Source organism: Priapulus caudatus, unplaced genomic scaffold (assembly GCF_000485595.1).
Source record: "Priapulus caudatus unplaced genomic scaffold, Priapulus_caudatus-5.0.1 Scaffold353, whole genome shotgun sequence".
Classification (NCBI taxonomy): Eukaryota; Metazoa; Priapulida; class Priapulimorpha; order Priapulimorphida; family Priapulidae; genus Priapulus; species Priapulus caudatus.
In genome coordinates this window covers 177,552-194,083 of record NW_014577414.1, presented here as the reverse complement: position 1 = coordinate 194,083, position 16,532 = coordinate 177,552, and the positions used below count along the sequence as shown (strand labels likewise).

At 41.2% G+C, this 16,532-nt stretch overlaps 1 protein-coding gene across 1 annotated transcript in view; it reads right to left on the bottom strand.

The window, feature by feature from the left end:
• LOC106809424 (cyclin-Y-like protein 1) overlaps nt 1–16,532 on the bottom strand; it is a 205,475-nt gene that overhangs the window by 15,522 nt on the left and 173,421 nt on the right. The gene's annotated exons all lie outside the window — the stretch shown is intronic.

The window sequence follows — 16,532 nt, the reverse complement described above, 5'->3', positions numbered from 1 at the left end:
ATATGAAGCGCTCATTGCTCTCATTTATTTCACCAATGGCAAATTTATCGAACTTCTCAACTATCTCAGCAACCGTTTGATCGGCATCAGAAAATGTTAATCCAATGTATATTTTCACGTTTACGAGCATCGTACCCAATAGTAGAGAGAGAGAGAGAGAGAGAGAGAGAGAGAGAGAGAGAGAGAGAGAGAAAGAGAGAGAGACACACACACTGCATATTCTCTAGGGTGAGTATTTAGCCTAGTGATGATAGCATAGTTGAACCATTTCTGTTTGAATAGTTTCCAATTTTCAGTAATATTGGAGTCAACAACATGAGCAGGATGTGGTTGAATACCAGTCACAGGGCTTAGTGGTCTAGCAGATACCTCCTCAACCATGGTTAGCTATGAAAGTATGGCTTAGACGTGTCTCGTACCAGTCGAGCCGTTGAGATGTCCACTTGTGGGTGCTATGTTCAGAAGCTTCCAGAGTCAGATCGAGAGATAGCTGGTAGAACCACATGAGTCACAACCGGAGATCGGTGTCCCAGTATTTTCCATAGACTGCTGAATCCAGTATTAAAATTGGCTCACGGCTGCCACCATGTTTCGTGACGCACACTCAGTAAAGCAAACAGAACAGGGGCATGTACGTGTATTCAGCCGAAATGGCAACTCTTCAGCTTAGCCCTCTGTGTACTAACTACGCCACCTTCCGGCAAGCGCATTAACCAAATAAACATACCGCAGCCTTGTCGGGCCATTCACGTAATGACACATATGACCACAATAAATAACATCTGTCTGGTGACTCCAACTAATGAAAACATTAGACACTACACTTATATGACACACAATTCGTCTATATCCATACATATATGCATGTGCACTATAATAGTGTTAAATAACCTTAATACATTTATTGTGAGAGACATCTAGATGCTATGAGAGAAAAGCAGATTCAGAGGTTAGCTCTACCAGTGTAGCTCCTTTGCTCTCACTACATTGCTGTACTTACAGCATATGATCATGATTTGAGAAGATTGTTCGCAGCAGGATCATTTACTCTAGGCTCGTGGGGGGGGGGGGTGTTCGTGTACATGACTCTTTTAGAGCAAAACCTATTTTCTCATTCCTTATGGTAAGACTCTCATAAAAAGTTTAGGTAACACTTCCAGGTCAAGTACGTTTTTTTCTGTACAGCCCATTATGTGATTTTCGGTTAGGCACCAAAGTGAAACAATTAGTCCAGTTGCCGAGTAGGGAAATTTGACTGAACGTTGCAATCGGGTATATACAAGGTTTTTTTTGTGGTTTCCTGACCTTTAGACTATCTTGAACCAGAATCCACCGGGTGCCACTTTGGCACCCTTGGGCAATTTTTTTTATCACAAAAAATGCACATCGTATATTTTCCCAACTGAGTGCGTATAAATTAAAGGGGTAGGCACGCTAAACTTGCAATAACTACTGTAATATTCGGTCAATCTTAATATATTTGGTATTGTTTTGTTTAGTAAACACTCATGCACAATCCTAGACTAATTACACCTACAACATACGACCATCAGAAGCCAAGAAATCAAAATGGTCGTCACAAACCATCAGCGAAGCCATAGCTTGTCAATTTATTACACAGTTAAAGTAGTTTTGAGCAAACTAAATTGTTTAGTATGCTCAAGACTAATTTGGTAACGGCAATAACCATAATGGAAAGCCAATAACTATGAATCTACATGTACAGTCTTGAAAAATAACAGTTCAGGTCTGCGTACATACATGTCTTACTATGGTTAAGTAGCCCAACAAAGACAAAAACTTATGGCATATTTAAATAAAATATTGATAATTTTTATCAATAGATGGCAGTCATTAATTTGTTGCTAAGTTGCAGTGTTAATATTTATCCAAAATAAAAGACTGTTGCTTTTTTAAGTCCAGTAAGACTGAAAAGATAATCATTGCTGGTGCCTCAAGAATCACAAACATTATTGCTGCGAGCAAGGATCGGGGTGATGTTATCCATCATGACCTGGAACGTCAGCTTACAGTTGAGCCGAACCTAACTATAAAATGCCACAAATCCTGTGTATCAACATATACTTCTTCTCAACATATAGAACGGTTGAGACAAAAACATGGACACTGTGATTATCCAGCCAGCAGTCAACCAGCTTGTAAGCGACGGTCAGCACTGTCTTCATTTGACTTCAAACTACACTGCATTTTCTGTGGTGAGAAATGCCTGTCACGTGAGAGCAAGCATCCAGGCAGATGGCGTGCAGTCTTTCAGTGTCGAACAGTTTCCCCATCAGGCCAGAAATCATTTAAAGAGCAAATTCTTCAGAAGTGTCAAGAAAGGAGAGATGAGCATGCTGACGAAGTAAGTATTCGAATCCTTGGAGCGCACTCTGACTTACATGAAGCAGATGCCCAGTATCACAAAGACTGTTATAGTGCCTTCATGAGTCAACGGAATACTGTTGCTGCACAGAGACGTGATGACGTTACTTTAAAGATCAGTGATTCTTCACTCTCACATGTCATCAACTTGATGAGCAACGACCTCAGACGGATGTGGACATCTTCAGAACTTCATGATATATATATGTGAAGGCAGCAGACAGTACTTTACAAACAGTAAAGGTTTCTCGTAGACAACTGCTTGTAAAGCTGACCAATCATTTTGGTAGTAACCTGCTCATCATGAGAATTGAGGGCTGCGCCAGTCTTTTGTGCTTTAGACAATATGCTCTGATGAATCTCAGTATAGTACAGGTCACTAACGAGTCTGAAGTAGAGCAGGTGTCACGGAAAATAATTTTAGTAGCAAAAGCAATACCAAAGCCAAGTGATTATGATTTAAGCCAGTTCACACTATAAAAAGCTATAGCTCACACTAGCACATCACTGCTGTCGCTAGTGAGCAATCTAGTGTCCAATGGTGAAGTCACAAAAGAAGCATTGAGCCTTGCTCAGTCCATTCAATATAACATTACACATGCCTCAAACCAAACAACACTTGGACTGGCAGTGAAAGTGCATCATAGATTTGGATCAAAAGAAGCAGTTGCCCTCTTACATGAGTATGGATATACAGTCACATATGATGAAGTGTTGCGATTCAGAAAGTCAGTAGGCAAATACATTGGAGAGAAAGACTTACCTGCAAGAGGTTTCTCAGATGTAAGTGGTCACGTGAGTGCATGGTTTGATAATTACGACCTGAATATCTGTACTCCTAATGGTATGCGTGAAACACATGCAATGGCATCTCAGTTCATGCAACAACCGTCCACTACTGCTGCCACTTCACTGACAAAGCCTGAAGCTGCCCCTATTATGATTATACCAAGAATAAACAAGTTGGACATGAGAAATCTGAAGTTAGGGGAGCTGGCAGCAGTTCCAATGAAGCATGACCAGGGCCCAAAGAAACCTATATCTCCAGTGATTGACGTTCACGTTGGCCCACCACTGGAAGATATTGTAAGTCAAGCAAAGAGTGTAGCATCAGCTCTGGAGTCTGATGTAGCATGGCTAAGCACAGTGATAAAAAATGAACACGAAGGGAAATCTGCAGTAGAGTGGTCAGGACACATGTCAAGCTTGGCAGGGCAGAAAATCGTACCTAAACCACCCACTAAGTACATATTCGGGCCACTGATAGATGCACCACCTGCTCACACAGACCCTGTCTTAAGGATATTCTCCACGTTGTGCACGGGTATTGCTCTAGTGAAGATTAAACGTTTATTGGCGAATGAATCGAATCAATCACTTGTTTTATTTATAGAGGAGATATATCTCTATGCTCAAGCCAAAAAATTTCATGAAATTTCCAGCACCTAATTATGTTACCACACAAATTTTGAATTTTTATGTAAAAATGGTATTTTGGATATTTTTCAACTACCAGAAAGAGGATACAAAATTTTTGCCACATGTTAAGCACAATATGGACCAAAATAGCGCGTCAGGATTTTTCTTTAATTTTCATATTTACCGAGAAAACTCGAAAAAACTGCTTAAAAATCAAGTTGTGTGTTAAAATAGAAAATTTTTGCGAATAAAGAGGCATAACCAATAAAGTACGGCACTTAATGACAATCCCTGACGCTCTTTTTTACCACAAAATGTTACCATTAAAACGAGTGTAAAATTAAATTAATCCAAGTTGTAATCACAGAGAAATATCCATTTATACATCGGCTACTATGTCAGAAATCGAAACGGAGAAATCAGCGTTTTTCTATTTTTCACAATGAGTGACCGCCTGTGTGCAAAATGGGTAAACGTATGTGATATGTCTATTGTTAGTACTTACTGCGACATATCCATGACTAACTGACACCACTAAATTGGTAAAATATTCCATGCACCTTGAGAAATTCTGAGAAATTCTGAGGTTACCATCGCAGAACGCGCGAACTGCGCTCATCCTGACGTCACAAAGCTAATCAACAAACGGGCGCCTTGTACGGGCCGCACTACAGTAACTGAGTATAAGGTGTGTTGCGAGGTGCTAGAACTATTTTGGGCATGGGATACTTGCTGGATCACTAGCAGATGTACAAGAATGTACATGAATACATGTAATGACAGCTGTAGCAGGGTTGACACTGAATGATACTGGCTTATTTATTACTAGTGAATATCGTGGTTGTATCATGACTCTGACGTCATAATGACGTCAGCGCGCTGCTTACTACACATGTTACGTGGGCAAGCAAAAACGCTCTGACGGTTCACATGTACCGTTATATGGAGACATGAGCATGTACACAGGTGGCACATAGTGTTAGCCATCGAATAAAGTTGAAAACGAAAAATCGATAAAATTTCATGCACAACGTGGAGAGTATCCTTAACAACGATGTTGAACACAGAACGCATGGAAGCACTTTTACCCATTTGGTTGCCGATATGCAGCTTTATAAAGTCGTCATGCAGATCAGATGGGCGCAGCCAGATAGATGGCAAAACCTGGTAGTACGCCCAGGAGGTATGAACTTGTTGATGTCCTTTATCAGTTGCATTGGTATGCTCATGAAAGGGTCTGGGCTGGAATACCTCCTCAAGTCTGCATTCGGTGGTGTGAACAATATGTTGAACGGGAAAGCATGGCCTAAAGCCATGAGGGGGTTACGTATGGTTGTGACAGCCATTCTATACGATTTCATTCTTGATGGAGATGTCACTGTGGAGTCCCTGCAAATGTACTTAGAGCAAGTCAGGAGTACGCCAACCGGTCGTCTATGGGTTGATTGCCTCATCAAGCCAGTAATGATTGCCCACATTGTTCGTACGTGCAGAGAGAGAAGGAGATTGGCACTTACACAGTTACTGTGTCAAACAAATGCTTTGTTACTTCTTTGCGCTGCACACTGGAATTATGCCAGATATGCTGTCTGGTACCTGATGGAAATGGAGTTCACACTTCCATGTGATGCAAAGGCAATGTTTCTTCGAGGCGAGCATGTTTGTCGACACTAGCAAGGTGTCTGGAATTCAGTCTTCAGCGATCAGTTTGGAGAACAGACGTATATTAGATATGGAAAAGCAAAGGTTGGTCTTGTAGGGTTGACCCTGTCAGCTGACCAAGTAGCGGGCTGGATACTATCCTATCCCATATACAACATGGTTTCTATGTCCATAGACACCATGTTCCCAGAAGATGTAAATAAAAACACTGGGGACAAACACAAAGAAGAAGGCAGAGCCCGACGGAAGCTTAATGCTAATGACAGGCAAAAGATAAGAGACGAACTACAAGAGCATCAACATCCACTGAAGTGTGAAACTGATAGAGTAGTAAACATCGTCAATTGACATGTAGCTTCCGAAAAAGTGAATGTACACGATGCTGTTGCTATTGGGGAGACGATGGTTTCTAACTTTAGAGCTAAACTACCAGCTGGCTTTCACGAGCCTTTAAAGAAAAGAATCACCACAATGGAAACAACCAAGAAAAGTGTGAAGATGGATGACAAAAAAGTGTACGACATGGAGAACCTTTATGCCCGCATGCTTGTTGTAAGTCAGAAGAGACAAATTGATTTGCAGCAATTGTTCAGCTATGAGCTTGCCCCCGTGCCATTCTGTCTTTTTGATGAGTATGGAGACTTGAGAAAGGGCAATAAAGCAAATCTTGTTGCAAAACTTGCAGTGTATACTTCATTGTCCACCAAACCAGATGTCGAACTAGTAGATGGAAATGCTATGATGTATCACATATTGTGGCCAAAGAATTCAACAGTTGAACAGTTTGCTGAGTCTTGCCAAAAAGCACTAACCAGGGATCACGATGTGTACATGATATTTGACCACTATCATGATGGCTCCATTAAGTCTCATGAGCGGGACAGGCGCTATGCGAATGCCGCAGCCACTAAACTAAACCTGACACCAAACACAGTTCTGCCACAACGAGAACTTGTGATGAGAAGCGATCACAATAAGAAACAATTAATTGAAATGATATGCCCACGGATGAGCTGCTCCTCCCCATTCATGATAGGAGAAAACCAGTGCCTGTTTGACCACGAAGAAGCTGATGTGACCCTTGTGAGCTACATGCTGCATATGATTAGGCAGCATATTTAAGCAAGAGGAATATCCAGATCACTTGCGATGACACAGATGTATTTGTTTTGCTTATGTACTTCTACTGGAAGAACAAGCTATCAGCTCAAATTACAATGAAGAAGTTTGATGGCAAAGTGATCGATATCAATGCTTCTGCAAATAAACTTGGTGGCAAGTGTCTGCAGCTCTTACCCCCTGCATGCTGCGACAGGATGTGACACAGTCTCTTATCCTTATCGCAAAGGAAAGGTGGCAGCTCTCAATGTATTGATGAAGCATGACAATCTAGGATTAGACATTGTTGGTGATCGTGATACACAAGTAGATGATTTGCTTGAGGCCGGCAAAAACTTATACTGTCTTCTATATGGTGCCAGGCATGGTATAAGCTTGAATGCGTTACGATATAAGCTCTTCAGCACGAAAAATAATTATTCTTTTATCAGGTCATTGCCACCAACTGATGACGCCTTTGCTGAACATATGAAACGTGCTCACTTACAGGCTATGGTTTGGAAGGCTGCCGAAGAACAATGTCCACCAAACATAGATATTTCAAACTATGGTTGGAAACTTCTTGAAGGCAAACCTCATCCCACTTTTGGAAATGCAACAGTTGCACCTCCAGAACTCATGAAAGTTGTTGCTTGCAGTTGTGCCTCAAACAAGCCATGCCATACTCGAAGGTGCAGTTGTAAGGATATTGGATTGTCATGCACATCATTCTGTAAATGTGAGGCTGATGATAAGTGTCACAATGAACACACTGCTAGACATGTTTCTAGTGATCAATCTGAGATGCATATTGACAGTGATAGTGACAGTTCAGATGAACTTTCCATATCTGATGATTCACACCTGAATTGAAGGTGAGATGTGTAAATGTATAAATGATATCTGATGTATAATGTATTTATATTAGAACATATTAGAACATGTGAATGTTAGAGATATTATCACTACATAATTGTGTGCTAAGACCCAACTACCATTTAAAAGTTTTATATAGAGACAGTTTGAAATATGCATGTGTAATAGACAGGCAATCTATGGCTTCGCTGGTTTGTGGCGGCCATTTTGGATTCTTGGCTTCTGATGGTCATATGTTGTGGGTGTAATTAGTCTAGGATTGTGCATGAGTGTTTAATGAGCAAAACAATATTAAATATTTGAAGATTGACCGAATATTACAGAAGTTATTGCAAGTTTAGCGTGCCTACCCCCTTAATTTATACGCACTCAGATGGGAAATTATACGATGTGTATTTTTTGTGATAAAAAAAATTGCCCAAGGGTGCCACAGTGGCACCCGGTGGATTCTGGTTCAGGATAGTCTAAAGATCAGGAAACCACAAAAAAAACGTGTATATACCCGATTGCAACGTTCAGTCATTTGGCAACCGGACTAAATGACAATATTGAAGTTTCAGAGCACAAGTCTATTAATTAAGCAAGCATAAACGTTCAAATTGCACTGAAGTACATTAAATAGGTATTACTAACAACTTTCTGGCATGATTTGCTGCCATAAACTTTGTTTCATGGTACGAAATGGCTACATTTTGCTGAATTTTAGCCAAAAAATAGCCCAAAATCGTGGTCACTTTGAAAGTAGCTCTAAGTGTGATTGCTTCTCACTCGCCCATTATTGTAGCTAGAGCTACCAAAATTGGCCAGAATTTTCTTTATTAAGAGCTCTAAGTGACCCAAGCTTCATAATGATGCCCCGGGCTCTATATGATGCATAGGAGGGCTGTTGTAACTCAGGGTCAAACCTACCCCCAAATAGCAGCCTTTTGACGAATTTCGTTAAATGATGATAACTCCTTAAGGAAGTTGATTTTTGTGGCTACATATAGGTTCTTGACACCAAGGAATTGATTGACACCATTATTATACATTTTGGAGTTTACCTAGTTAGAGGAAGTATAAGATATCTGCCAAAAGCGATAATTAAGACATGAATTGTCCCATACAAAGATGATTGAAGGATATACATGCATCATAGAACTGTATAGGTGGACGCTTTCGTGAAAAATAATGCCTACGTATAAACTAGTCTAAACTATTCCTTGTTACCATACTCAATTATAAGTAAATACAATGTATCTAGGTTAAGCATGTTAGACAACCTACCAGAACCCAGCATGATCCTATTGAACAATTGGGTTTTTACAAGCATGTGGTAATGTTTTTCTGCACCGACAAAATTTACCACATTTCACCCAGTCTTTCTACATGGGTAAGTTGACGTTGTACACTTATCACATGAACAGGAGACTGACCAATAAGGCTCGAGGTGTTTCCACGATGTTGCGGGTACCAGCTGTGCATGGTCTTTCACATAGCCACAATCCTCTGGCTTCAGTGTCTCAACGTTTTCAAGGTCGAGGTGGCACTCCAATACATGGCTGATGGTGAAGGCATTGTAGAATTCACGCTTGCTATGAGGCAGGAGTCCCTAACTAGTTGGATGTAGACTGGAGAGAACCCTCTTTGCTGTAGCGGAAAACCTCTGCTCGATATTCAGAGAAACATTTAGCATCGCTACCACGTTACAACACCTTCACCAGGTAATGCTCGGTATTGTGGGTCATGGCCAGAGAGAGGGTTGGTGATTCCCCGAAGTGTTTCAGAAACTTTTCAGGCTCTGCATTTAGAGTGTCTTCTATTTACCAACTTTGCTGGTTATGCCACAGCCTGTAAGACTGTGAATAGCCGGCAGTACTGCGCAGAGCCGATTTCCAAGGCGCTGCAACAGAGTATGAAGAGGTATATTATCAAGTTGGATCTCCCATCCCAGCTCCTCAATGTTGTGTTGGTGAAAGACCGACATGTGGTAGAGCAGAGTAACAATGACATCTGTATCGTTGGAGATTACAACACACTGCACACTTTGTGTCCTGCATTGAGGGAGTCCAAGACGTGGATGAGTATTCGAAGGTCAGCTTCTTCAAATGGCGCTTTACGGTGTGGCGCCATGCTTTTTCCTGGCTTTGATGGACCATGATGCAATCCAATCCTCGTCTTCTTTGATCACTTGTCCGAGTACAGTGGGATATTGCAATGTTTCGGAAGTATTTGAACGAAGATGGCAGTACATTAACTTCGCATGAAGAAGCTTATTCATGTTTGAAGGCCAGAATCTCTCCATCGTCTTTGGTAGAGGTGTCCCCGGTACAATTCAACTGTACTCGATTGGTACACTTTCAGTGCGCATGTTTATCTCGCTATCTGTCACCGAGGGTTCATCTGAGTACATGCCGAACACATAGTCACATCGCCCGAACTGATGGCATACATACAAAATGAATACAAATGCTAAGATGAGATCCTTGAAGCTGGAGAGGCTAGTCACACGAACCTTACGAACTGTGGCTATTATGTTTATGCCAAATGAAGCGTTCTTCCGATGGCTATAGTCATATTCCTCAGGTTTGAGATTAGTCTCAAACTCCTTAATCAATGGGCTCTTCCCTGGGCTGATCATCATCCCGTCCTCATTCAACAGGAGAGGTAAAGGTGCACGTAAAAAATAACGTGTGAAAGTAATCTCCTTTGTCCCGAAATTATGCAGCATGGGAGAAGCCCCTAGAGACATGGGGAGTCCTTCTCTTCATTGAAATGTACCATTGCCTGGATATTGGACTCCTAGCGAACTGTAGTAGCTTGGGATGACTCGTGGTGGTTAAAGGACTCGTGGGTCCTCTCCATCACATCAGCATAGCTCCGATGCAGATGCTCTACTGTCATCATTTCATGGTAGATCAAGTCTCATTGAGCAACGTACTGCTTGTGCTTGACATGTCCGATGATTGCATTGCTGCATTTAGATGATAGGTTGATACTTTGCTCAAGCTTCTGGCCACCGCCAACTGCAGTGAAGCGGCTGGGTTTCTCATTGATGAAAAAGTTCCCATATAAGAAGTTGTCATGAACTGATGGTGCAGTTTGAAGTAAACGCTGCATGTCTTCCAGGTAGACAGAGCACCAGCGAAGATAGTTGGTCGAGTCAAAGGCGGCGAATAGGTAGAGAGCACGTTGTAAGGCATCAAAATGAAGTTCCCATATCCCCTTACGATCTGCTCTCAACAGATCATTCACCACAGCCATCGTGCGGAAGAACTGAGCCCAGAATCTGAAGTTCTCATTCGCAGCAGACCGTGTTGCGATGAATGTTTTCAGATCTTCGAATAACTTGCTGGAGGCAGTGGCAGTTTGATGCAAAAATAAATGTTTCAGCTCTGTAAGTCTTAAATCTGGGCGAGAGATGGCGCTACGCCTAAATGATCGCCATTTTGGTTTTCGATTATCGCGCAAAGAAAAACAATAAAATATTCCAATCAAATTACTGTAACGAAGAAGTTCTCATTCACAGCAGACCGTGTTGATGAATGTATTCAGATCTTCGAATAACTTGCTGGATGCAGTAAACCTGGCCATCAACTTCTGACTGTCAGTGACGTTCTTCTTCGTAACACTTGATTTGAGGTCTGTCATGATAGCAAGCTCTGGTGCATGTGGCTCAACACCTCTCTCGGTAAAGAATTCTTTGTAGAGTAGATGCTGGAACGTCTCAGCAAGGAGTTGCATGCCTTCCAGACAGCGGATGTGGCCAGGCATGTTGGCTCCACTTGGCTTTTCCAATGCACTTCAAAACAGTTTTCACCAAGTGAAATGTCCCGAAGCATGGGGCTAGAGTGCTGAATTCCTACAGACTCATCAATTGAATTTCCTTGACGATACAGTATACCCCTTCATCACAATACATTGGGATTTCTGTTTGAACCAGCTGTGACGATATGTTATACTTCCTCTAATTAGGTGAACTTCAAAATGTATAATAATGGTGTCAATCAATTCATTGGTGTCAAAAACCTATATGTAGCCACAAAAATCAACTTCCTATGTCATTTCCTTGAAGGGACAGTAGCCTCTAGGATGTTACTGCATACAACTGTACTTACTGTATTACAAATCGTCTATACCCACACGCAGGGGCGGATCCAAGAATTTCAAAAAGAGGGGGCACCAAATGAGCAATATGTAGTGAAATATGGGGAATGATACGGCGAGAGAGCGGAGCCACCAAGCCCAAGTGAGCGAAGCGAGTGAGGGGGGGCATGGGCGTGTAGAGGATTTGGACCAGGGGGGGGAGGGGGTCTAACCGTAACCGATACTTGTGAGCACGCAAAGGGGGGTCTAGGGGGCCCTTCCAGGAAAATTTTGAAATTAGACCCACTCAGATGCGTTTTCTGCGCGAGCAGGGGGGTCCGGACCCCCTGCACCCCCCTGTACACGCCCCTGGGGGGAGGGTGTGGGAGTTTTTGCAGTTTTTAGCTTAAAATGGTGCAATCTGGTGCATACTGTAGAGGGTATTTTAACTCATATTGCAGCAAGCATTTATGTGTTAAATTTGACCAGTGGCGTGACCAGCCTTTCGGTATGGGGCGGGGTGGGGGGAGGGGAGGCAAGACCGTCAAATGATCATGTGGTATTACAGAAGCACATTCACATATCAAATAACTATTGCAGGCTAGAGAAAAATATGGTAATTTCAAAATACAAATCTTGTGATAACTCGAATCAGAAGTAGTATGTCATTACAGAAGCAAAATAAAATTAGTACTTTCTTCCCTAATGAAACATCCGGTTACATACATGTATGACATATAACAGTTGCAGGCCAGAAATATATCTCTAACAATGTAAAAATCAAATTCTTGTAATGACTCTGAGATGTTTTCTTTGGCAGGAAATTCAGAAGAATGACTTGTAACAACCATGTTACAAGGCACGCCCCCCCCCTCGCACGCGACGCGGCGAGCCCGCGTCGCTACCGCATTCTACGGCGTTGCCCCTAGCAACCACGAGCGATCAATACGGCCGGCCGAGCGAGCTGAGCAGTCAAAGATGGCGGCCCGCCCACGCCGCGACGCTGGTGGTGCTGCGGAATAGCGGGTCTTCCCCGTTAGGGGCCGCCACCGTCCAGGGCGAAGGTGGTGAAGCCAAGCGGAAGCCAAGCGAACGCGGATGAGACGAACGCGGTGGTTGGCGCGCGCGGCACGTGGGTGAGCATGCACCGCGCACGTGGCGGCGCCTATAAAAGCCGCTGCACGAACAGAATTCGGGGAATGCTCTCCTGACTCCAGACGCGACCGCCTGTATATCTGTAACTGTGAAGCAGTAGTGAACCAAATTAAACAACATCAGTCATGGTATATATTCTTTGACTTTCTCTTATCTATATCTTTTGGCTACGAATATAACCTCACAATCTATAACTATCCAGTAACGTAAAAGGCTGCGTTACAGACTGACAAATTTGAATAGTTATGTTAAACATGAAAACGGGTCATGATGTCACAATTTCTGACTGGAACCTCATCTTGTAACCTTATTTACAACATTGAAATTGAGAAAAATTAATTTTGTAATTTTGTACTTTCTTTAATAATGTAATCAATTTTTTTTTTGGGTTTCAAAAGGGGGGGCACGGGCCGGATGTGCCCCATCTAAATCCGCGCCTGCCCACACGTATTTGTTACCAGATACCTAATTTAATTGTTATAATTAATTACACATCAACGCTACGAAATTTGAACGGCGCCATGCCACCCGCGACCGTGCTGCCACCCCGAAAAAGTTGCATATTTGACAATTTATTTTGCACGTTACAGACCGAGGCCTAATCACAAAAGTGCAATTATATTTATACCTAAATGCTATTTAACCGAACGATATTCATTTTAGGGCAAATTTATCCATATTATAACAGAAACTATATGTCGTTTATAAGATATTACAATCCTTTTGCTTTTAAATGAATAAATAAGAAACACCATCGGTCTGTAGCCCTTGGCTGGAAAGTGGTTTTGCACAACTTATCAGATCGTGCGCTTTGAGTGGCGCCACCGTCGTTGTAATCAAACTGTAGTCGTTAGTTTTAAAACATTAAAAATATATTTCTAATGGTGATTGAACCATAAAACTTTTTATATAGCGTAAGTATAACCTAAATTAGCTGAAAATAACCCTAGAACCTAGAGTAAACTCTCCCTTTAAGGAGTGATCATCATTTGACGAAATTCGCAAAAGGCTAATATTTGTGAGTAAGGTTGACCATGCGTTACAACAGCCCCCACATGCATCATATATAGCACGGGGGCATCATTATGAAGCTTGGGTCACTTAGAGCACTTAATAAGGAAACTTTTGGCCAATTTTGTTAGCTCTAGCTACAATATTGGGCGAGTGAGAAGCAATTATACTTGGAGCTACTTTCAAAGTGACAGCGATTTTTGTCAATTTGTTGGCTAAAATTGAGCAATATGTAGACATTTCGTACCATGAAACAAAGTTTATGGCAACAATTCATGCAAGAAAGTTGTTAGTAATACTTATTCGATGTAATTCAGTGCAATTTGAAAGTTTATGGTTGCTTAATAAAGACTTATGCTCTGAAACTTCAATATTGTCATTTTTTCAATTTGGCATCTAACCGAAAATCACATGAGCTGTAGAGAAATGAAAGTGTCGATGACACTGTAGCTCACCACAAAAAAGGACACAAATGAGTGAGTAAGAAGAAGTCAGTTTTAATTGAGCAAACATCGACGTACATTATAGAAACGATTGCCATCTGTATATCGCAATAATAATTTATAAACCAAAATGAATCACAATTTGTGACCGTAGATGGCGCTATACCCGCTTTGTAGTGATGGCGCTTGAAATATATAGGTTATGCTGCGTTCCGACATGTTTTGTAAATCTTTACTCTAATATAGACGTTTTATCGACAGAGTGGAGAGGAAATACCAATTTTGCATTAAAGATATTGTCAATGAAATCTTGTAAAACGAACCAGACGAGTGTGACACCACAGACTGTTTATGTTTATATTATATGCTATATAATTGCCAAACCCTACCTAATTTGCATAATTTGTTTTTAAATATTGAAACCCCTAAGCCCTAATTCATTCACATACCAAAAATGAGCAAAATCCGTTGAACCTGAACTGGCTAATGGCAATTCCCATTTTTGCCAAAAAATTGCCGTGGCTCGAAAGTACGTCGACTGACGTGCTTCAAAATAGGACGTTCCATATGGGAGCATAGCAGTAACAACTACACCCAATTTCAAACATGTGGGTCAAACGGTTCCTGAGTTATCGTTGACCGAAACCAAATGTTGACGGACGGACGGACGGACGGACGGACGGACGGACATACGACGGACGACGACCCCATGGCAATAGCTCAACTTGACGATGTCAAGGTAAGCTAAAAAACGTACTTGACCTGAAGGTGTTACCCAAACTTTTTTTGAGTTAAGGAATTCCATAAGGAATGAGAAAATATAAGGTTTTGCTCTAAAAGAGTCATGTGCACGAACCCCCCCCCACCCCACCCAGAGACAGGAGTAATTGTAGTATCGTCAATGTGTACGTCATCTGTATGTTGATGAAGGCATTATGGGGGCAGATCACAGAAGCTTAAGGCTTAGTTAGGGTTGGGAGGTGATTTTCGGTCGAAATTTTAATACCCACAATATTTGATAGATCGCACACATGGGCAGCTATGTGTACGTAGAAATTATGTATGTAGCCTCCCAAACAGTTCCAAATCCCTGCATTAGTCAATTCTTAACACAGGCGTTCAATCATGGAAAATTTAGAAAAGTGCTAATATCTCCATTGTTAGAAATGCTCGTGGCAGATTTTTCAAATGCTATTTCTCGATACTCACAACTCCGATTCCAAATTTTTTGTTTCGTTTCAATGCTAACATATCAAAGGAAAAAAGGTTCCCTGGAATTGTTTTAAAATATTAAATTTACATAAGTTATGGCTCTTTGTTTACGAAATTGTCGCGTTTTGAAAACCACTACAAATTTGCGTACATCTTACTTATTTCCTAAATGAAAGCATTAAAAAAAATTTGTTTAGTTCATATTATTAACAACTTATGATTAAAAGTTTAGGTCCCAACTTTGCTGTTTCTTAGAAATAACACAAAAAACATTTTTTTTGTATAAATTCACAATTTTTGCCATCACTTAATTAACAATGAATTATTATTTTTTAATTGAGAGAGTAGAGAGACATCTCTCTTATGTAATGAATATGAGTTTGATTGAATTTGCTGAGCAGTTATGTTGCAATACCCTTTACAGTGCTACCCGTCAGTAACCCTAACAGTATCCTTAAGAAGTTTATTGACCACAATGTGGCATAAATGCTATTTTCGACTGCACAGCAATTTGAACTATTGACGGCTGTATAGTTACGCTTGTATAGTAATAGTAGGATTGAATTAGCTAATAGATTCTAGCATAATGAATACCATGGGCAGGCTGGATGAATCATGTCTCAGTAAATGTAAATGTAAATCAGTAATGGAATCAGTAAATCGTCATCAGTAAATGTGGCTAAATGGCATGGCTCACTACACACGTATGGGGGGGAGGGGACCAAAACGCTCTGATAGTTCACATGCATCGATGTATGGAGAAAAAATCATGTACGTAGGTGTGAGATATTGTGACATGTATTATTATGGATTGAGACGTGCTGCCATCGGGTGGTCATCTTTGTAACTTTTGCAATGTTCTGTTGTTTTGAATGTAGAAAATAAAGCGTGGCGGCAGTGGTAGACCTGCCTCGAACCTAAATAGAAATTGAGCCTCCGTTGCCTAACATGATGGATTCTTACAAAACCTAACATAAATAAAGCGTGGCGGCAGTGGTAGACCTGCCTCGAACCTAAATAGAAATTGAGCCTCCGTTGCCTAACATGATGGATTCTTACAAAACCTAACAGTAGGTGACACCTAGTGTTAGCCATCGAATATGAATTGAAATTGTAATTTAATTTCATGTAATTTCGCATGAACTTTGAGTGTATCCTTATGTGTTATATCCCCATCATCCATGTATCACTCAGACATGCAGACAT